Raw genomic sequence first — 22509 nt, forward strand, 5'->3', positions numbered from 1 at the left:
GAGGAAGAGAAGGGGCTGAGAGCAACTCTCTCTAGTTGGTGGGCTCTAGTCCCAATTGAGCCACTGAGTGATCTTAGATCATCTTTTTTCTGCCTCAGTTTTCCTATCTGTAAAAAAAAAAAAAAACCAAACAAACAAACAAAAAAAACCAACTAGCTGGTTTAGATGATACTACAATATCTCTAAGGTTTCTTTGTGAATACATACATACATACATATGTGTATCATGAATCTTCTTGAACTTTACCTCCAAATATGGTACCATTCATCTATATACACTGGTCTGCGTACTTGTTACTTGGGTATGACATTTCATCTTCCAATGTCTGTGGCTCTGTACTATATCTCCCTCGTTGGCAGTGTTTCCCCTCCTTACATTATGCCTCTGAAAATCCCTGCCTTCTTTCAAGACTTGGTTCAGATGCTACCTTCTGCAAGTCCCTTCCCTCTCAGATGATTCTCCGTGTATTAATTTCTATTTACTTATGATATTTCTCCCATTATTCTCATTGCTTCTGGAGGGCAGGGAGTTTTCTTGCATTTGTTTGTACTTAGCATAATAAGTACTTAATAAATGCCTGTTGACTATCTGACCTCAGTTTCTCTGTCTATGAATAGAGGAACCAGATTTCAATAGCTTATTTGAGATACCTAGGAGAGGCGAACTATTGAACAGAATTCTCACTAAATAAAGCCAAACTCTAAATTCAAATTTGCTTCTATTCATAGGATGCCAGAGTGTCTCAGTATACTGCAAAGGATTTGTGGCTGGAGAGGACCATGGAGATTATCTCCTCCAACACTCGAATTTAACAAATGGGTAAATTCAGCCTCAAAGAGGGGAAATGACTTGTTCAAGATCACTCAGGCAGTAAGTGGCAGAGTCGGGATTTGAATTCAGGTGCTCCAAATCCATTCTACCATACTGCCCATCCACAATGCAAAATAAGCAAGGAAGAGTACAGATAATCTGTCTGTCCCTTCCAGCTCTAACCTAAAGAGATGATCTGACTCCCCTCATTTTACCAGTGAGGAAACCAGGAGCCACAGAGATCAAGTATCTTGGCCAAACAGACTGAATTGACCTTTCACTTAAAGCCAATAAACTACTTTTCAACTATAACGATCCCAATATTCTGTAATGAGCTTATATTTCACAACAGGCATTCCAACCTTTTAAAACCCAATATTCCATTTCAGATGGGCCTACCTCAGTTCCAGTCTACCACTTGTCAACAGGGGGATCTAAAAATGAGTGAGATTTGGTCCTTGTTTTCCTTTGCCTATAAACTTTAAGTACTATAAAAATGCTAGCTATTACCCTTCTTCCCCATCTTCTTGCCATCTGCCTTGTGGCTCTAAATTACACTCACCACCACCCCCTCCAACTCTGGAATTGTAATCAGTTAGTACAATAGCTGGTATACAGTAGACACTTAATAAATGCTTCTTGGCATCTACCTTGTGGCTCCAGACTACAGTCACCTCCTCCCCTCCAACTCTGAAATTGTAATTAGTACAATATTTGGCATACAATAGACAATTAAAAAATGCTTCTTGACTTAATCAAATCGATACTGTCCTTGTTCTGGTAACAGTATATCCATCAACTTTCCTAAGGATCCAATTACCATGACATCCCAAATCAAAATACCCTGGCCACCATTATCCTATCTGTATAATCTCTCCCATTAGAATGTAAGTTTTTAGAGGATAGGAAGTGTCTTGTTTTTGTATTGGTATCCCTATTAGCACAATCGGTGGGATATAGTAAGCACTTAATAAATGCATTTTTCACTCATTCATTCATTCAATGATTTCTAAGGAAACTTCCAGCTTTAAATCTATGTTCTCTTTCCATAAAGTACAAACAAAACCTTGCAAATTTCCACCCTGATTCTCTTTGTCTCCCTCTTTTCTTTTCAGGGGGAGAAAATGGGCCTTAAATGCTCTTAATAAATAGAAACCCAAGTCCTCTGTTAAAGGCCTCCTGCTTTTCTTGTAAGCTGTTTGCTCCTGGCTCTGGGCAAAATTGTGAAGGAGAAGACTCCCGGCTTTCCAGTCTCTTGTTTCTCTGCTTTCCTCCTGTTCTTATTAAATGCTGCTCTTAAAGACAGGCTCTGATATCATCTTATGCCTCAGTGGGAGTTTGAGACGTTCTCCTGGGGCAGCAGAATTCTAAGCTTTCTTTTTTTGTTAGGGAAAGAGAATGAAGGACCCTGTCTTCTGTTAAAGACGAGCTGAGAGGAGCCTTCAGACACAGGATGTCAAAGCTGGAAGGGGCCTCAGGACACACAATGTTCCAGCATAGAACATTCTATCTGAAGCACAGAATGTTATATCTGAGAGATGCTGCAGGAATCATCATTACAGGCATAGGAGCCTGTGGGAAAGTGGGTAAGCTCTTCAGAGGGGAACACACAGCATGAGAGGCTGTTTTTGTGCTACAAGGGGAAATGAAGAAATGCCAATGAATTAACACCTTATTCGAGAAGACAAGAGGAGATTGAGGTGGGTGGGCAAAGACCAGTGCTCCATGACGTGTTTTGTTGGGGAGGATGGGCGCCTTCTCAGAACAAGGTTTGAGCTTCCCCAATAGTACCAGTCAGCTCAGGATAAGGAGTATATACTACCCTACCACACCCCCGCCATCACCAAAGGTGGTTATTAGCCTCCTGGGTGATGAGAGGGTCCTAGATTAGAAGAATGATCCTCTTTCATGAATGAGGAGGACCAAAGGCCACTCCAGGAAAGAAAAAAAAAAAAAACACAACTTATTTACATGTGCAGACCAATTGGAGTTTAGATTGGAGTGGTGGAAGGAAGAGTACTGAGGGTACCAGGGTTCCAATTTTTGCTCTGCTAGTAGCTGGTGGATGATTTCAGACAAGTCAATCCCTGTAGGTATGGGTTTCCTTCTTTGAATAACAAGAGGTTTAGACTCAATACTCTTTAAAATTCCCTCCTGCTCCAACATTCTGAAATTTTAATGTTGGTCAGTCACCAAGCAGTTAAATGTGTCAGACATTATGCTAAGACCAGTAAAAATAATGTTCTTACCCTCAGGGAACTTATATTCTTTTTTTTTTTTTTTCTCTTGAGGCAATTGGGGCTAAGTGACTTGCCCAGGGACACACAGCTAGGAAGTGTTAAGTGTCTGAGATCAAATTTGAACTCAGCTCCTCCAGACAACTTCAGGACTACTGCACCACCTGGCTGCCCCAGGGAGCTTATATTCTAATAGGTAAATACAGTGTGTAAAGAGCTAGGCACATACAAAATACATATATAGAGTAGATAGTAATCTCAGAAGAAATGGTAAAATTCAGACATGCCATCTGTTTGTTCTGACATTTAAGAAACACTACAGACAGCTTTTCAGAAAAGGAAATCCAATGTTATGAATTTTTTTTCCATTATCTGACTACAAGGAGAGGGCTTCTCTTAGCTACTTCCTCCCACCCAGACCCCCAATCCTCCACACTCTAAAAACTAGAAGAAAATTACTGATTTACATGTCTCTTCTCCCTGAGGAGATTAAGAGAATTGGAGAATTGGTTTGGAGACAAGGTAGGCCCCAGGCAAAAAACTGTGAGAGAGAGTCCAAGCCTGTCTTCCATACCTCTTCCTTCTGGGCACTCTTTCCGACACCTTATTCTCCTTCTTTGGACCATTCTGCTGCCCTCCAGGCAGCCACCTTCCTGGCCAGGAGCCTTCAAGCTGCCTTTGGCTGCCCTGAGGGTGTTAACCCTACTTCTCCCAATAGAGCCCTGTATTTACAAAGCATCTCCTAATTACAGAGCACTTCACCAAGTTTTATCTCATTGGCTCCTCTTAGGGACTCGTAAAGTAAGTAGAAGATAGAATCTCCCCAATTTAAGGACCTCAGAATTCCTCCAGTCAAATCTGTAGCCAAGCAGGATTTCCTTCTATGACACCCCTAAATAAATGCCCATCCCCGTTTTGGCTTGAAGACCTCTACCTAAGACTTAGCTAATCATCCATCCTAGCCTTGGATGGGCTCTGACTGGTAGGAAGTGATACGGAGTCAAAATGTCTCTATGATTGGCACCTATTGGTGACTTTGGACAATTTTCATAGACTTCAATTTCTCATCTATAAAATGATGGGAGTCACAATACATGTCTTCCGAGGTCCCTTTGAACTATGAGCCTAGTTCCACTCTCTGGGAACAAGTCTTCCAAAGAACCCTAGCCTTTAAAATAAATAAAAGTAGCTCTCATGGCCCTTCCAGGTCTTCAAAGGAAACATCCCCAATTTCTCCAACCAATGTTTGACCACCCTTACAATCTTGACCTCTTTCCATTGGATGCTGCAATTTGTCAGTCTCCTGCCTAATATGTGCCTTAGAACAGAGCCCCAGAATGGATCTGATCAGGGCAGAGGATTACTGGGATTATCATTTTTCATGCTCTGGACACAATTTATACTAAACAAAAATCTACAAGGACATACCTGTTCAGGGCAGGGATTATTGTCATCATTTTACAAATGAAGAAACACTTCCCCTCCCAAAAAAAAGGAAAAGGAAAAAAAATGTCCTTGTTAATAAATGGTGGAAGGCAAGTCTCTGACTCTACATTTTGTACCTTTCTTCTGTGCTAACAAACATGTCCTCCAGTGATAGAACTGCTATTGTCATAGTCTTTTCCTTTCTAGCATTATTATTATTAGTTAATAATAATAATAATAAACATCCTACATTGTAAGGGAAGTCTGCCCAACTTAAAATGTCCCTTATATATAAACAACCACCCCCAACTACAGCTGGTAGATGCAAGAACATCCCTTTTCTACAGATGTCCTTACTTTGAATTTCCTTCTCCTTCTGTTTTTGCTTTTCCCACCATCTTGAGACTGTTCACTCTTCCTGACTCTATTTCTCACCTTAAACCAAGGATAGTTAAGGGATCATAATCTTGGGAGTTCAACTCCCTTAATTTTCAGATGAGGAACCAGGATAAGAAATGATTTAACTTAAGTCTCACTGGGAAGAACTCTACTGGGACTTCAAATCCCTCCCCTCTTCTCTCCCATTTCCTATAAGGAAATAGCTAGAATAGCTTAAATCTGGTTTTCTTGACCCTTTTCCTACCTTTTTATCTTTTTTAGAACTCCCTAAACTTGACATCTGGTCTACTTTAGCCACAGCACCTGTCCATACTCTCTCCTGACCACAAAAAATAACCGTCCTGACCCTCCAGGACCAGCTGGGTGATGCGCCTCCCCCCCCAATCCCAGTGTGATCCCTGCTTAGAGGAGGTTCAGCTCCCATTCAAGAGGCTCAGAGAACGGACTGCTCCTCATTTTAAAAATGTGAATCCCAAGGAAGCTATCAAAGCTATACCAGAAGCGAGACCAGAGCCAGAACCCCCAACTCCAAGCCCAGTGTTCTTTCTCTTCAGTGGGATGCAGGCGCTGGTGAGTGGAGGTGATTTACCTTGCATTTCAGTGCCATTTGGCTTTTCTCTAATTCTGAGCCATGCTAAGTCTCAGCAACAAACCCTTCCACCAAGCAGCCAACACTGCAGAAAAACAACAACAACAACAAAAAACTCCAGAGGTGTAAGGACTATTGCACAAAGCTGAATCCTTCAGGCCAAAGCCAGCACCCCCCACAGCTATAATTTGGAGTTATCCATTCTTTATTACAATGCGGGGGCCTTGGCTTTCAAAGGCCCTCTACCAGGGATCCTTTCTGTGGGGGCAATTTGGGGGCCTGCAATTAGCTGAACAGGCATCTTTTGTGCCTGCTAAAGTGCTCAATTGCAGGTATAATTAGGTTCCCTCACCCCCGAAATCCAGGGAGAGCTGCCTGCCTTGACTAACTGCACCCACAATTAAGTGCTTAAGGCCATGAGGATGGAGCCTGCAAACATGTGCGCATGGCTAATAGCAGGGCGACCAAAAGCGGTTTCAGAAATAGAAACTGGGGATGGAGAAATCTGGCCTTCTGCATTTGTTTGTAAAACTGCTCCGTCCAGCTGGGAATAATGATTAAAGACAAACACGCCAATTATGCTAGGGCCTATACATAAATAAAGACGGGCTGCTCCTTCATTAAGCCATTTATAGGAGCGGGAGAGACTCGGAAAGAAAGGGGAAGAAAAGGGGGGAAGAAGATGAAATCCACTCCACCCCTACCCCTGCCATTCCACTCGTAGCTTATGCATGTCTAAGGTCATAACAACCATGCAAGCCTGTCGATTGTAGATTCCACATAAGCCAAGGCAGAGATCCGGGCAGGAAATGTGTCCCTGCCAGAGATCAGCACCTGGACATTACTGGTAGCAAAGGAATAATGATAATAATGAGAGCAGCTCGTGGAGAGCCACATGGTCGATGTAAATGGGTTCCAGCATGTTACAATGGCTTGTGCAGGAGAAGGGTCCCCACGGGTATCATCAAGGGCATATCCAACCGGAAAAGGGAGAGGGGGCAACCGTGTATCTATCCATACCATAGCAGGGTATGGCAGACATGGCGCCTGAGTGCTGTTCTGGTACCCAGGAAATGAATGGTGAGGGAATCAAAGGAGAGCCTTTACTGGAGAGATTCACAGAGAACATAGAGGGAAAGAAGGCAAGAATGGGTTGTGAACTGGTACTAGGAAATAAATGGTAAGAGAACCAAAGGAAAGCCTTTACTGGAGAGATTCACAGAGAACATAGAGGGAAAGAAGGCAAGAATGGGTTGTGAACTGGTACTAGGAAATGAATGGTAAGGGAACCAAAGGAAAGCCTTTATTGGAGAGATTCGAAGAGACCCAGGCAAGAATGTAGAGGGAAAGAAGGCAAGAATGGGTTGTGATGTGCACAAGTAACAGGAACATTCATTTCCATAGAATCACTGAAGTATTAAAGCAATAACAGCTGACATTTCTACTACTCTATAGGGTTTACAAATTACTTTCCTTCCAACAACTCTAGTGGATTAGTGGGTGGAACTACGGACTTATGGTTAGGAAGGACTGAGTTTAAATCCTACTTCAGTCAGTTGTTAGCTCTGTGATTCTGGGCAAGTCACTAAGCCGGCTCATTTCAGTTTCTTTATCTGCTTATTAGAAATGATAAAAATACTTACTTTACAGGATTGTTGTGAGGACCAAATGAGATATATGTAAAGTGTTTTGTTCTTAAAGAATTGTAGAAGTAGAAAGATAATTATCCCCATTTTACAGATGAGGAAACTAGAGAGTTTAAGTCATTTGTCCACATCACACATGTTACCAGAGACAGACTTCTCATGAGCCCAGATCTCCAAGTTCCCACATCATGCCTTATAAACGAAAAAGAGTGGCAGGATCGGAGCGTGCCTTCTGGAGCCCTACCAGCAGCTGCTGGGGGGAAAAAGCAAAGACATTTCTGATCTTCCCCATGTATAGGGACAAGGAATAAGGGGAGAAATGAGAGTGTCCCAAACCTGGGGCTTTCCTCATCGAGGCTGAGTAGGGAGGGCAATAGATCCAGATTTCCTGCTCTTCTCAAGCTGTTTTCTGACCCGAGAGACTCTTGCAACATCCACATCTCATTCCAGCCTGTGGGGCTGGCTCTGCATATAATCAGCAGTGAGCAAATCCACTGCTGGTTTCCCAGCCCTGCACCATCCTAGGTGCTTTAACCTGCCATTTCTAAATGGGGTCAAGAACAGGCTGCAGCCCCCAAGGGAGGAGGGGAGAAACTTCCGAGGTCTTAGAACAGAGCTGCTCTAAGCACATTCTGGCTTCTGCACAGCTCAGCAGTCACCACAGGATACAGAGGGCACTGGCAATATTTAGACAATTAAAAACCCATCACTTTTCCTTGCCAGTCCACAGGCCCTTAGGGGGCTCAGGTGTTCCCCTCCTCCCCACCCCTAACTAAGCCTGATATCCCCAGGGCATATTTGTGTTTTATTTTCCCTCTTCTCCTCTCTCCTCTCCTTCTCTTCCGATTGAAAAGTCTAATCTATACATCATAACCCAAATCAATCAAATGAACAAATATTTATGAAGTATTTACCATGTGTGAGGAGAAAAAAGGCAGGATCTGGGGCAGGGAGAGCAAGGACCAAAGTGTTCTAAACAGTTTAAGGTAATATTCTCTTACCTTCTCTAATTCTCTAATATTTCTCTATCAAGAAATTCTTTCCACCAATTAAGACAGATATCAGAATATGATAATGCCTACGAGAAAAGAGTAAAGCAGTGACCGGCCTTCAGAAGGATCTACCCAGATAACCATTTTTCCATCATGAAGCCCTGAGATCCATGGGGTTTTAAATCCAGGATGGAAAGGTGGATCTGAGACCTGAGTAAGTGATCCAAAACAGACTCAAACAGCTCTCCTGGCTTTGCAGCCTTCTTAGGTGGTGATGGGAAGTCTGGATTTGTCCCTCAGTTCTCAGGATTAGAGATTAAAAATTGACAGAGACCTTAGAAATAAATCAGTGAAAGCCCCAATTTTGAAAATTTGGGTTCAGAAGATGAACCCAGAACTAGAGCGGTTAAGTAACTGACCCAAGAACCCAGAGGCAGGGGAGCCAGGTTTCGAACCTGATTTCAAATCCAAAATTCATTCCATTGCACCATATTTCTGTAGGATATCAGAGCTGGGAGGGCCCTTAGAACATAGAACATCAGCGTGAACCGGTATTATGACAAAGAATACTTCTAGTGTCAGGAGAGGGGGGAAAGGAGAATACTAACTCCCGTATTAAAGACAGTTTCACATCAGGTTTTTATACACACTTGAATAGTCATAAATTATTAGACTAGAAGGACTTTCAGAGGTCATTTGATCCAAGTCTTATGTTTCAAAGTATGTGATCTGACCGCCAGCATATCCAAAGCTGTGCCACAGTGAGCTGAGTTTTAACAGAGTTGCACAGTAGTTAACCCAGAAAATGTGTCAAACTTAATTCAGTTAAGGAGTCTCTAACAAGGTGCTTCCATAATGCATTCAACTTTGGGAATGATTACAGTGCTATTCCAGGAATGGATTTAGAGCTCTGGTTTAGAACCAGTCCCTTCTGGTACCTGGGAGATAGCCAAAAGTTGTCCCCATGACCCATTTCTCCAGCTCCAAGATGCTGAAAGCCTCCAACAGCCTGGCCACTTTCACACTACACCCTCGTTTAGCACCCAATGCAGTGTAGACTTTCTTTGTGTCTGCAAATAAAAGCTCAAACTTCCATAACAGTTAAAAGTTTTCAAATGTTTTCCTTACTACAGCCCTGTAGGTGGATTAGGCAATGCAACTGGGATTGACCTCATTTTTAATAACCTTATTTCAATCAACAAGGCCAGTCCTTTTCACACTTCTTCATTCACTTTTCTCTAAATTTTAATCACTTCTCATTTGTTGCCTCCTTTTCTTTAACCTTACTAACATGACCAGGTCTACTACAATCCATGAAACCTTCACCCATTCCTACCATCCCTGATAAAGTCCTGGGTAACTAGGTGGGGTTGGCAGAGAAAGCCTGAAGTACTAAGATTATTCCCTGAGGCGAGCAGGGAAGGGCACTGATGGGAATCAGCTCAGCTTTGCAGTCCCACCCCTGTGGAGGTCTAAGGTAACTCCACCTAGTAACTCAGAACCTCATCAATCTCTAGTTATCATTCTGTATCTCTCTCTCTCTTTTAATTATTTACAAAACATATGCATGGATAATTTTTCAACACTGATCCTTGCAAAGTCTTCTGTTCTAAATTATCCCCTCCTTCCCCTATCCTCTCCCCAAAATGGCAGGTAGTCCAATACATGTTAAATATGTTAAATCCAATCTATGTATACATATTTATGGTATCTTTCTTAGAATCCTAGCCAAACTTCTACAAAATTCCATTCCATTTTAATCTTGCTTCCAACTTCATCATTCAAACTTATCAATTTTGTCAACTGAAACTTTTTTTAAAGTTACCACTAATGGTTCAGTTGTTACATTCAGTAGCCTTGGTTCTCCTACTTCTTGACTTCTTTGTACCATCTACCACAATTAAACACTTCCTGCTTTTGATACATCTTTCATTCCAGACTCTGGATGAATAATGGTCTACATCCCAATCCTGAAACATGAGGGTCCCCCTGGGTTCTCTCTACCTCTCTCTTGGTGATCTCTTCAGTTTCAATGAGTTAAATGATCAATCCTATCCAGAAGGCTTCCAAATTTAGTTCCATTTTCTCTCCTACTCTCCAATTCTGCATCATTAACTGTCAAATGGACATCTCCTAGTAGATGTTCCAAGTATCTATCTTGAACTCAACATATCCAAAAGGGAATTAATTATATTTTCTCCTATCCCTACTCTTCTTTCTAAGATCTCTATTTCTGTCAAGAGGACTTTTGTGCTTGAGTTTGCAGCCCTGAGTGTGACTCTTTGCTCTTCCTCATCCCACATATCCCTTGTCATATAGGCTCAAAGTGCTTTTAAAATCTATTCCATCACTATTCACGTGGCCATCATAGAAGTTCTGGCTTTTGTCACATATGTAAGACACACAGTTTTAACACAGTCTAGTACTTTTAAAAATGTTTGTTCTCTTCCCCGTATCACCTCTCATCTGGATTCTAGATAGCCTCCCAATTTTTCTTAGTGTCTCCAAATGGTGCCGTTCTTTTTTTCTAATCCATCTATAAATATGTAACTGTCAAACTGATATTCCTAAAACACACACACCCCCCTGTTTGGTATAACATCTAAACTCCTGTCTGACATTTACAACCTTTCCTTATCTGGCTCCAATCTGTCTTTCTAGGTTGATTTCCCATTATTCCCTCAGAAAATTCAACATTTCACCCAAACTGCCACCTTTGTGTCTTCCCAATGGCTCCCATTCTTGAGCATACTCCTTCCTTACCTTTAGAATCCCTAGTTCCACTTGAGGCTCAGTTCAAATTCTGCCTATTACAGATGGCCTTTCCTAATCTTAAAGCATTAGTCCCCTCCCCTTTGAAACTATATAAATTGTGTGTAAGCTTATCTGTATACAAATTGTCTCCCTACCAATCCCATTACCTCCTTGAAAGCAGAAAGGGTTTCTTTTTTTGTCAGTGACTGACATATTACATAGTAGGTGCTTAATAAATGTTGATTGACTAATGAATGGATGATTGCTATTGTTTGACCTTTGCTCTTAAGGAGGACCTCAACATCAGGAAGATGTCCATAACATGCAAGTGAATTGGATTTTAGTGAGGGAAGGTGTGCAAAGTCACTTTCTCCTCTAGATCTATCTAGGTCCAATGGCCAGGTATAGATCAGGATGACTGGAAATGGTCCTGGGTGAACTAGGAGACATTAGTTTTTTTTAAGTCTCAGTTTGATTGAGCCAATGAATAACCCAATCAGCGATTAAGGCTAGGTAAGAAAAGAGGCAGAAAATGGCCTCTTTTACCTAATCCAAAGAACAACAACAAAAACAATCTAGGAGAAGAAGATCCTTAGGATTTCTGGCCAAAACAGAGGCGATGATTGCTATTCATTCACGCTGAGCCAATAAGGGTCCAAACAATGGCCAAGTGGAGCTGGGCCTGGGACTTCCTTTTGGCTACTCAATGAGAACCAGAGCAATTTCCTTAAGAAAGAAATCTAGCCCATAAACTCTAAGATATTTAGTGAGATTTCAGACATCAAAATTTACATTCTTTGGGCAGAGCATCTAGGAGTATGATACCCTACGAGGACAGAGAGAAGGATGCAAAAAAGAAGAAAAGAGGAAGGAAGGAAGGAAGGAAGGAAGGAAGGAAGGAAGGAAGGAAGGAAGGAAGGAAGGAAGGAAGGAAGGAAGGAAGGAAGGAAGGAAGGAAGGAAGGAAGGAAGGAAAGAAAGAAGGAAGGAAGGAAGGAAGGAAGGAAGGAAGGAAGGAAGGAAGGAAGGAAGGAAGGAAGGAAGGAAGGAAGGAAGGAAGGAAGGAAGGAAGGAAGGAAGGAAGGAGCTGTGTTGTTCAGTTGGGCAGATCTAAATGAATGGACTGAAGGGCAAAGATAGATTTTGAAACTCAGTTTTCTTGACTTTCAAATCAGGGTTCTTTACCCTACTGTTTGCTTAACTCCTTTAACATTCAGACTCTGGGGCCTTTGAGAGTAGAGACTATGGCTTAAACCTCTGAGCACCTATGGTATGGTACCCTATCCACAGCGCCTACTTAATAACTCTCCTTTATTTTTCTGTAAAACTGGGCTAATTTCTGTTTGCCTCAGTTTCCTCATGTGTAAAATGGGGACAATAACAGCACTTACTTTCCAAGGTTGTTGTGAGGATCAAATGAAATAAATAATTGTAAAGCACTAGCATAGTGTCTGGCTATCTAACTATAATGAATCCTTATTCCTTCCTTCCGACATCCTATTCTCAAGCCTTTGCTTTTTCTAATACTGTCCTCCACACCTGGAAGAGACCTTTCCTTTGCATTGATCTCTCTCTCTCATTCAGTTATTGGTACTCTTAGCTGTGTCACTACCTAACAGTAATGTTTCCTCAGCTTTAGAGTACTACCTGTATCCTGTGGGTAGTAAACGCTTTCAAAATTTTGAATAAATAAATGAAAAGTATGGTGTAACAGAAAGATAAATGGATCTAGAAGGAGAGTACCTGAATTCAAGAAACCAATTAGCTGCATGACTATGTAAATGTCACTTTAATTCCTGTAATTCCTCAGGTTTCTCATCTGTGAAATGGGAGCAATAATATTTGTACCCCACTTCACCCCCCCCCAAGTGTCTATAAACCTTAAAATACTACAGAAATGTGAGCTGTTGTTTTTATGATGGGGTAGCATTAAGGGCCCACAAAGCAGCTAGACTGGGAGAATGGGCATAAGGGGGTACTGGAAATTAAAGGGTCAATTCGTGCATGAAAGCAAAACTGGCTATGGAATATGCTGGCTGATAAGAGGAATTCCCCAGCCTCCTCTTGTCTGTCAGCTGCCAGGGTCAGAGCAGACCAGGATAACCTGACTGCTGGTCTGCTGGATGGGGCTGAATCTGGACAATTGGTCCGAGAGCCAAGAATCCCTGACTTCCCTAGGGCCCGGAGCACCAGCTCGGGCTGACCTTGTCCACTTATGGATGCACTGGTGAAAAGAGAGATTCCTCTTCTCAACAGCTCATTCTTGGTTATCTGTTGTCATGGGGACAGGAAGAACAGGGCTAACAGTAACTCGCAGATAACCTCGAGCCCCAATTTTCATTGCTGGTTTAATCTGCCTTCCTGATCAAACACATGACCAGTGGAACCAGCACCTGGCAAAATGAACTGGTCGGAATTTTTGTTCCTTTTATCGCTTCCTTTTCCCTATTTCCTAATGGAGGTATTATTGCCAGGCCAGCAGAAATAAGCCAGGGAATATATCAGGCCCTACATTTTTTCCGTACTTATCCACTCACAGGGTATTTTTCTCCCAGTAGAATGTAAGCTTCTAAAGGGCAAGAAATTTCATTTTGTCTTGTCTGTCTACGGTGCCTTAGTATAGCATCTGGCAAAGATGTTTAATCAACATTTTTGCTAAATTGCATTGAACCTTACAGTGTCTGAAAGGCCTAGAAGGGACTCTTAGCTCAGCTAAATGAACTGGGAAGGAAACTGAGGCCTGATGAGCAGAAATGTTTTTCCCAAAGCAACGGGGCTGGTTCGAGACTTACACTCCCTTTTACCTTGTTCTATTGGGAAGTAGGAGTCATCTAAAACTCTAAAAATTCAACCTTAACTGTAAAATGCCAGATAATAAGAACCAGCATCATATGGCACTTTAGGACTTATTATACACAATACTATATTATTATTTGGTGCCATCTTTGTAATACTGTACTAGGGAGATAGTGGCAGTGGAGATAAAGAGGAAGTCAGGAAGACTGGTGTTTGAGTCCCATCCCAGACCCTTAGCAGCTATAGGACTGGGCATCTATCAAATGGGAATAAAAATAGCACCTACCTCAAGGGGTTGTTGTGAGAATCAAATAAGATGATGTATCTAAAGTACTTTACAAACCTTAAATTAAATATTAGCTATGGTTATTAATAGGATAGTTGGAACGTCCCACAAACAATTCAGTGTCTCTAAGCTGGTCAAAATTCCTTAGTAGGTATTGCTGTATCTAACTATATGGGGCACCAGACCTGAAGTCAGGAAGATCTGAATTCAAATCCATCCTTAGACATTCACTTCCTATGGGCAAATCACTTAATCTTTTTTGCCTTAGTTTCCTCACCTGTAAAATGAACTGGAGAAGGAAATGGCCAACCACTCCAATATCTTTGTCAAGAAAACCGCAGAGTCAGGAAGAAACAGGTTCAGGTTCAATTGAAAAATTACTGAACAACAATAATAAATATATTCCTTGATAGAAATTTAGATAACTGTGTAAGAATATATGCATAGTTATATCTATATATATATGTAATATTAGAAATATTATTAAAGTCTAGATTAGAGAGATTAAAGAAGACAAAAAGTATATTTCTATATGCTTATCTTAGATAAGGAAATGTTTATACATATATAATATTAGAAATATTAGAAAAGTATCAATGAGAGAGATTAGATAAGACAAACAACTATATTTCTATATACTAATCTTAGATAAGGATATATTTATACATATACAATATTAGAAATATAAAAGTATAGATATGAGAGATTAGATAAGACAAATATACTTATTTTTCTCTATACTTACCTTAGATAAGTATACGTTTATACATATATAATATATAATAAATCTTATCTATAATGCACATATTACATAATGTATATAATGGACCCAGCATATAAAATATAGATGATGTACACATTATATGTAATATATAATGGACGTATTATATGTATATATTATAGATAGATAAATTGATAGATATATCCATATCCCTAGATCTAAGATAAGCATGTAGGAATATATCTATAAGTACATTCTTATACACATACACACATATATACCTCTCAGGCTGTCATTAAAATGCTTTAGTAAGTATTTTCCATTTCTTTTATTTTGGGATTTAATTCTATACTTTTTACTTAAAGCCCTTAGAAATTCCTAATTCTCACCAAAGTCAGGAGCAGTTTTGGGTGTGAAACAACTATAGGACTTGTTTTGCTCTGTTTGTCCAAATGCACAGCATCTCTGCCTAGGGAGGTCCTATGTTGGTGGCAGGATGAGGATGGGGAGAGTGTGAGGGGTGGGTGGGGGAATTTGGTGACAGAATATTATAATGGAAATAACACTGTCTTAGGATTTAGGAAACCTGGGTTTTAGTATTGGCTAAATTACTTAATTCACCATGTGAATTTGAGCAAGTGACTTCTTTCCCCCAGGCCTCAGTTTCCCTTTCTGTATAATAGGGATAATAATAGTTACAATATCATTCTCACTAGGTTGTTATAAACCTCAAAGCACTATAGAAATCTAACTTTTTTTTAAGCAGATACCTTTCATTGTGACTATCTCTCTTTTTTGCTCTACCAGAAATAAAAAATGAAAGTAATTTTTTCCTTCTGTTTAGATTCTCCATTGTGAAGCTTAATCCCAAATTTTAATTAAATGTAGCTCATATTAGTGACATTTAACCCAAGACTTCAACAACTTCTCTTTTTCCCCCAAGGTCACCAAGACCACAAGGGAAAGGACCTTCTCTTATCAGCTCCAGTCACACCCAGCAGGGGGTAGTGGCTAGGGATTTTTTTTTTCCCTTTCTTCTCTATTAGATAAGGACTATGACCTTTACCCAGTAATACTTCCCCTTCAGGAAATGGGGGCAGTGTGAGGGGTCTGGCTTATTCTGTCAATTCTTCCTGATCTGTGGGATGCTGGGAACTTCCTGGAAATTTTGGTGTCTTCAGAAGACCACCAGATTATGGAACAACAAATTAGTTCCTCGTTCCTCAGCACATTGGTTTCCTGTTGACCTTGAGAATGTAAAAACCAAAAAGTGGTTTTTCTCAGGAGCTTGGGTTCTCTTCAAGGAAAGGGTCTTTGCCTTAGAATTCACACTTCTGGAACCCTAGAATGTCACCCAAAGACTTTGAGGATGTGGGTTCGCTCACCAGCCTGTGTGATGGAATCATTTATCTTTATTAACACCTTGGGTACCAGATCAGAATTTTCTCTAAGGTTTTTTCCTATTCCAAAGTCTAAAATAGCCTATGCCTAATACCTTCTCTATACTAAGCCCTATGAAGCATCCAAACACATATTACAGACCTCAAGACCTGATAGTGTTATCTAAAAAAAAAAAAAAAGAAAAGAAAAGAAAAGAAAAAAGGAAACTCACATTTTCAGGTGATTTACTATTAGTGTCAAAGTTAGGAGGAAAGGGAAGTTATTTTGGGTAAAGCACTAGATTTGGATTTCATATTCCCTACCTATTATTTGTTATCTGTATGACTTTAAGCAAGCCATTTCTAACTCTCTAGGTCTCAGTTTCCTCATATGTAAAATAGGAACTAGAATCTCTAGAAGAGCTCTTCTAGATAGAAACCTGTGATCTTAGAGCTTACTACAATGAGGAAGTTGAACCTGGCCTTCCTAACTTGGGGTCCATGGGATGATAGATTTCAGGGAGTTGGTGAACTTGAAAAAAGGAAAATATTACATCTTTATTTTTATTAATCTCTAATTAAAATGAGCATTTTAATGATTGAGAATTGAATAATTCGATTATTGAAAAACATTATTTTGCCAGAATGACTTGCAGTTAGACCAGCACGGATACAGAAAAGAATTCTATTTTACATCCTCATTCGGTTGGCAAACTGCTATCTCCAGTTGCTCAAGCTGGGGTCATTGTCAATTCAGGATCCTTTTCTGATCCCTGCCTGAGGGTCCAGTCTGGGCAGGTTTGACTGAGGTCCAAGAGGCAGGTAGATGGCTCAGTGGGTAGAGTGGGTCCTGAGTTCAAATGCCTCAGGCATTCACTATTTATACTTCTAGTCAAGGGCATAGGTTTATGAGGTCTAATACAAACTCTGCTGTAAACTTGTATATCTGATTATTTTCTTCCAAATCCAACATTTCCCCCCCATTTCCTTACCCTTTTAAATGAATTTCCTTATTTTCCCTACTGCCAGCTGCCACCTGTTTTCTTTTTGTTCTGTTTTCTGGTTCTAAGGTTTTCCAGAACCGACTGCTAGTCTTCACGGAAGCATCTTCCGCTAAGTCACAATCATAAGCTGCCTATTAAAAACTGCTCCCTTCTCCCATTCGAGGTGTAAGCAATGCTAACTTCCAGGCAAAAAAGAGGACAATAACAGGCTCTCATATTCCCTCACAGGCTCTGCCAAGAAATGGAACAGCCATTGGTACCCCTACCCATTCCATCTTCATATCACCCCTCACCTGAACTGCAGCAATTGTCTTTTAGTAGTTCTTGCTTCCCGTTTCTTCCTTCTCTAACCCATCTCTCATGTAACTGCCAAAATGACATTCCTAATGCATCCATTGGACCACACTACCCCTGCCCAAGAAGCTTCATTAGCTCCCCAGGCCCTCCTTAATCTTAGTGCCTTCCATCTGATAGCAGGTCCAATTTATTCTAGTTATATCTGATTTATACCTAGTTGTATGTATTGTTTGTACCTAGATTGTCCTTCCCATTAGACTGTGAGCTCCTTATCAGCAATTGCCTTTTTAACTGTATCCCTAGTACTTAGCGCGGTGTCTGGTGTATACTTGGAGTTTAATAAATGCTGATTGAAATGAACTGATTGTTTCCTTTGGGACCTGAGTCTGCTCCTAAAGCTTAGAACATTAGTAATAAAATCAGGCTGGCTTTGATTCCTGTGGTAAATGAGTATTTGTGATTCTTCCAGTAAACTAGACATAAAAAGAAGTTGGGGGCCTCAGATCAAGTCCCCATAGGCTGGTCAGTACTTTGGTGGAATGGCCAGCGCAGTGTATTCAATATTCCTCGTGTCTCCCACAGTGGCTATGAGTACACAGTGAGAGCTACTAATTAACTCATCTCTCTTCCTCTTCACCTAACTAACCGTAGCCCCCTCTCAAAAATCTCCACATAGATGTCTCCCTGGGTGAAAAGTGAGCTTTCTTATAGAATCTATGGGGCCTCAGAGGAGGCAGGCTGGGGAACGCACTAACTCATGAATTAGAAGACTTTATTTCTTATTGTCTGAGTGACCTTGGACAGAGCTCTTCTCCCAGAGCCCCAGTTTGTTGTTTCGCCATTTTTCAATCTGTGACCCCACTCGGGTTTTCTTGGCAAAGATACTGGAATGATTTGCCATCTTCTTCTCTAGCTCATATTACAGATGGGGAAACTGAGGCAAACAGGGTGAAATGACCTGCCCAGGATCACTTAGCTAGCAAGTGTCCGAGGCTGGAATGGAAGACATAATTCTAGGCTCATGCTCTGTGGCACCCAGTTGCTGAATTTGCTCCCAGCTCTAAATTCTATGATCTCCTTCGTTCTTATTTCTTACTCTGCATTATAGTTATTTCTCTGTCTCCTCATTAGAACATCAGCTCCTTGAGAACAGGTCGGTGTTTAATTTGTCTTTCTACTGAAGAGCCAATATAGGTCCTATTGTATGCAAAGTAGACAAGCAATGAATGTTTGTGGAATTTAGTCAAATCCAGTGGTTTGATGTCATTGTTATTATTTAATAATAAGTGAGTCCTAGCTCAGTGCAAATTCTTTAGATTGTAAGTTCCATGAGGACAGGGACTGCGTCTGAGCTTTCTGTCCATCTGCGTCAACAAAGTGCATTTGGGAGATTGTTTATTTATTTTTCAAACTCTTTATTCTCAAGGAAGATCATTAGGCGTGAGGGAAGCACAGCTAGGAAGTGTTAAGTGTCTGAGATCAGATTTGAACTCGGATCCTCCTGAATTCAAAGCTGTTGCTCTATCCACTGCACCACCTAGCTGCCCCAAGTGAAGCGGATTTAAGGGAGGGAGGACTGTGCAAAGTCACCTGCCTCACTTTGTCCCCCAGAACCATCTGGGTCCAATGGCCAGATATAGATCAGGACGACTGGAGATGGCCCTGGGTGACTTGGAAGATAAATTACAAATGAATGAATGGATATATAGGCACTTGATCCAGTGCCCTGGAGTGATACAGAGAAACAATAAAGCTTAGCCCCTTTCTTTGTGGGGCTTCGGGGAACACAGTCTGCTTAGAAGGGTAAAAGTGCAGATAAGAACAGAAATAATAATATAAGAGAATGCAGAATGTGGGAGTTGAAGGGGATCTTAGACTGTAGAATGTGAGCCCTGGAAGGAATCTTAGAAAATAGAATATCAGACCTGGATGAAAGCTTAAAGATCACATAATCCCCAATGCCTTCATTTGAAAGATGAAGAAACTGACTCTCAGAGAGGGAAAATAGCTTGCTCAGGGTTACTTATTCTCCCTTGAAAACCCAGAAGAATCAGTGATGTAGTACTTAGAGGTTTGCAAAGCACTTGTAAAATATTATCTCACTAGAGCCTCATAACAATCTAGGGAAATAGGTGCTATTATAACCTCCTTTTTACAGAGGGAGAGATAAAAGTTAAGTGACAAGGATGTAGCACTTAAAGCTCATTGGAGCTTCCAGTACTATTATAATCCTCCCCCCCCTTTTAAATTTTATATATAAATTATATATATATATATATATATATATATATATATATATATATATATATATATATATATATATATATATATATATATATATATATATATAATCCCCTTTTTACAGGTGGGCAGACAAAGGTTAAGGGAACTGCTCAGTGTTGCACAGGTAGCTGATGTCTGAGGCTGCATTTGAATTCAGGACTTCCTGACTCCAGCTCAGTGCCCTGAGCTTCATTTAGTATGACTACCAAAGGAAGCCATTCATCTGGAAAGGAAAGTGTAAATTCAATTTCCACTAAGCTCTTCAGAAACATCCTATTTCATAGGGTGAGGAGGTGTGTATATGGCAAGCGACTTTCTCTCTATCTGGAGCATCCAAGGAGGAGGTTTGTTCCTTCTTGGCCCCACTGGGCGATTTACCAGGAGGCAGTTTCCCAAGGAGGAATTACCCAGTGCCTAGAGCTGCCCCAAGCTCAGTAACTGGTGAACTCCCCATCACTAAAGGCATTTAAGAAGGGCTGAGTGACCACTTGTCAGGAAGGCTATAAAACAGATTCAGCTTTCAGGTCAGGCTGAGCTAGAAGGCTTCTGAGAAATTTCCCAATCCTAAAATTAAGTGACTCCTGAGTATAAGAGGAAAACAAGAAGTACTTTGGGATTTCCTTCTCAATCTGCACAGGGAAGGGGGGAGGGGAGAAGTCTATAGACAATAATACATTGAATTAGAATGTAATGGCCTTCCTATAACAAGTATTTACCGTGTCCAAGGCACACTGTATACTACAGAAGATTCTTTGGGTCTGCAATTCAATTCAATAAATATTAAGCCACTTCTAATGAACAAGGCAAGGAGTTTATAATCAAGTTGGGGGTGGGTGGGACTGGTAACAAGAACTACCAAGTTGTAAAATGCACAAAACCTTGGCCTTGAGAGTTCCAAGTTTGGTTCAGATAGCATTTAGCAGTGTGATTAAGGGCAAAGCTTATCAAGAGGAAGAGAATCATAGTTAATACATATGCTGACTTAAAAGTTGGGAAGATGTGGCTCAATTGCTATCTCTGAAATTTACTAGCTATGAAATCATGGGCAACTAACCTCTCTGCCTCAGTTTCCCTATCTGTAAAATGGAAATAATAATATTATATATTATTATAATATTAATTAATTAAATTATTTTATAATATTATATATAATATAAAATTAAATTTAAAATATTATATATTATATAGGGCTATATTATGAATAGCAAATGACCCAGACACAGTAGATAGAGTGCTGGGCCTGAATTGGGAAGACCTAAGTTTAAAGTCAGCCTTAGATGACTAAATCTGGTGTGACCTTGAGTCCTTTAACCACTCTCAGCCTCTGTTTCCTCACTTGTAAAAAAGCGAGGATAATAATAGCATCTAAGTCACAAGGTTCTTGGGAGGAAAAAATGAGATATTTGTAAAGCCTTAGAACATAATAGGTGCTTAATAAATGCTTGTTCTCTTCCTTTTTTTTTTTTTTCTTTTTCCATTTCCTTCCCTTCCCAGTCCTTATATATGTAAAGTATTTTGCAAATCTTACTGTACTCTCAAAATGTCAGTTATTATTGAGTCATGCCCACTCTCTGGTATGCCGTTTCTTCATCTGTGATAAAAAACCAATTTTACAGGTTGTCAGAAAAGGGTTTTGCAAACCACAAAATGAGCTAAGTAAATGTGAGCTAAAAGAATATAGCTGACATTTCCATAGCACTTTTTTTGGTTTGTAAAAGGTTTACAGACATTATCTCATTGATCTTTACAATGACTCTGTGAGGTAAGGGGCACAGGGGGATTTGATTATGCCCATTTTACAGATGGAGAACTTGAGGACTTGATTGGAAAAGTGACTGACTTCAAATCCCACAACCACTATATATGGGAGCCAGAGTTTAAATTCTAGGTTGAAGCAGGATATCTGGAACTCAGCTATATTCTCCTTGAGGGCAGGCTTGCTGCCTTCAACCCCTTCTATAACACACAAGGTATCTAGCACAGGGACCCAGAAAAGCTTCATTGTTGACTGCTTCAAGGGGGCAGAAGTCTCAGCGGGTCCAAGAGGAACTTAGGAAAGATTCTCCCGACTCCCTGATGAAGAAAGGATGTTGGGTATTCCAACAAGGGTCTCTGGGACAGGAGGATGAAAGCAGTTCTTCTAAAGCAGCCGGAAAAACAAAACAAAATAAAACAAAAAAAACATACTGAGACTCCCCAAAAAAGCCCTTCGTTTGTACCACATGCAAGCATCCTCACTGCATGGAAGGATTTTTATTTTATCTTCTTCTTATTAGACCCGATTATCTCAAAATGGAATCACTTTGGATACCGTAATTGTTTCTTCCATATACTATCCATTAATGAGGACTCTGATCAACTGGCTGGCTGTTTGGTGAGGCTTCAGGTAGCAATTTTCCATTTGTGTTTCAAATTTTAATGAATGTTCCTGTCTCCGCCTGAGATGAGCGGCGATAATCCGAGGCGGGCAGGTCAGCCTGCGACCAAAGGCTCCGGCTCAGGAGGGATTTTTTACAAGGGTTTGATTTCTTCAGGGAATATCTCAGACAAAAAATGGTAATCATGCTAGACATCCCCCCTCGTTCTGATTGGCTCCAAAGGCCGGAAAGCTACAAATCATAAGGTTATTATTTCTTTCCGACATCCCCAAAGTACGCTATAGCCCAAGATGGAGAGTAAAGTTCAGACCTGATAAGACTGCATTGCTGGGATGAGAAGCCCTCTCTTTTCTCTCATTGCATTCTCTCCTTTTCTTTGAATATAATTCCTCTATAATCTTACCCAGGGCATCTGGCTTGGCTTCTAGGCAACCTGTTAATACCTATTTATAGCGTCTGATCGATATCAGTCTGACCGAGCTCATCAACTATCTCCAGCCCCTGATCACAGGC

At 40.6% G+C, this 22509-nt stretch overlaps 1 protein-coding gene and 1 long non-coding RNA gene across 5 annotated transcripts in view; one reads left to right on the forward strand and one right to left on the reverse strand.

Annotated features, from left to right (window-relative positions):
* Window positions 1–22509, reverse strand: part of GSE1 (Gse1 coiled-coil protein) — a 771132-nt gene that overhangs the window by 181338 nt on the left and 567285 nt on the right. The gene's annotated exons all lie outside the window — the stretch shown is intronic.
* LOC141554427 (uncharacterized) overlaps window positions 1–22509 on the forward strand; it is a 35066-nt gene that overhangs the window by 6530 nt on the left and 6027 nt on the right. The window contains exons 2-3 of the long non-coding RNA XR_012485870.1: window positions 730–871; window positions 2201–2397. This is a non-coding gene — a long non-coding RNA (uncharacterized LOC141554427). The remainder of the gene's footprint in view (window positions 1–729; window positions 872–2200; window positions 2398–22509) is intronic.

Source organism: Sminthopsis crassicaudata, chromosome 2, assembly GCF_048593235.1.
Source record: "Sminthopsis crassicaudata isolate SCR6 chromosome 2, ASM4859323v1, whole genome shotgun sequence".
In the NCBI taxonomy this organism is placed as follows: domain Eukaryota; kingdom Metazoa; phylum Chordata; class Mammalia; order Dasyuromorphia; family Dasyuridae; genus Sminthopsis; species Sminthopsis crassicaudata.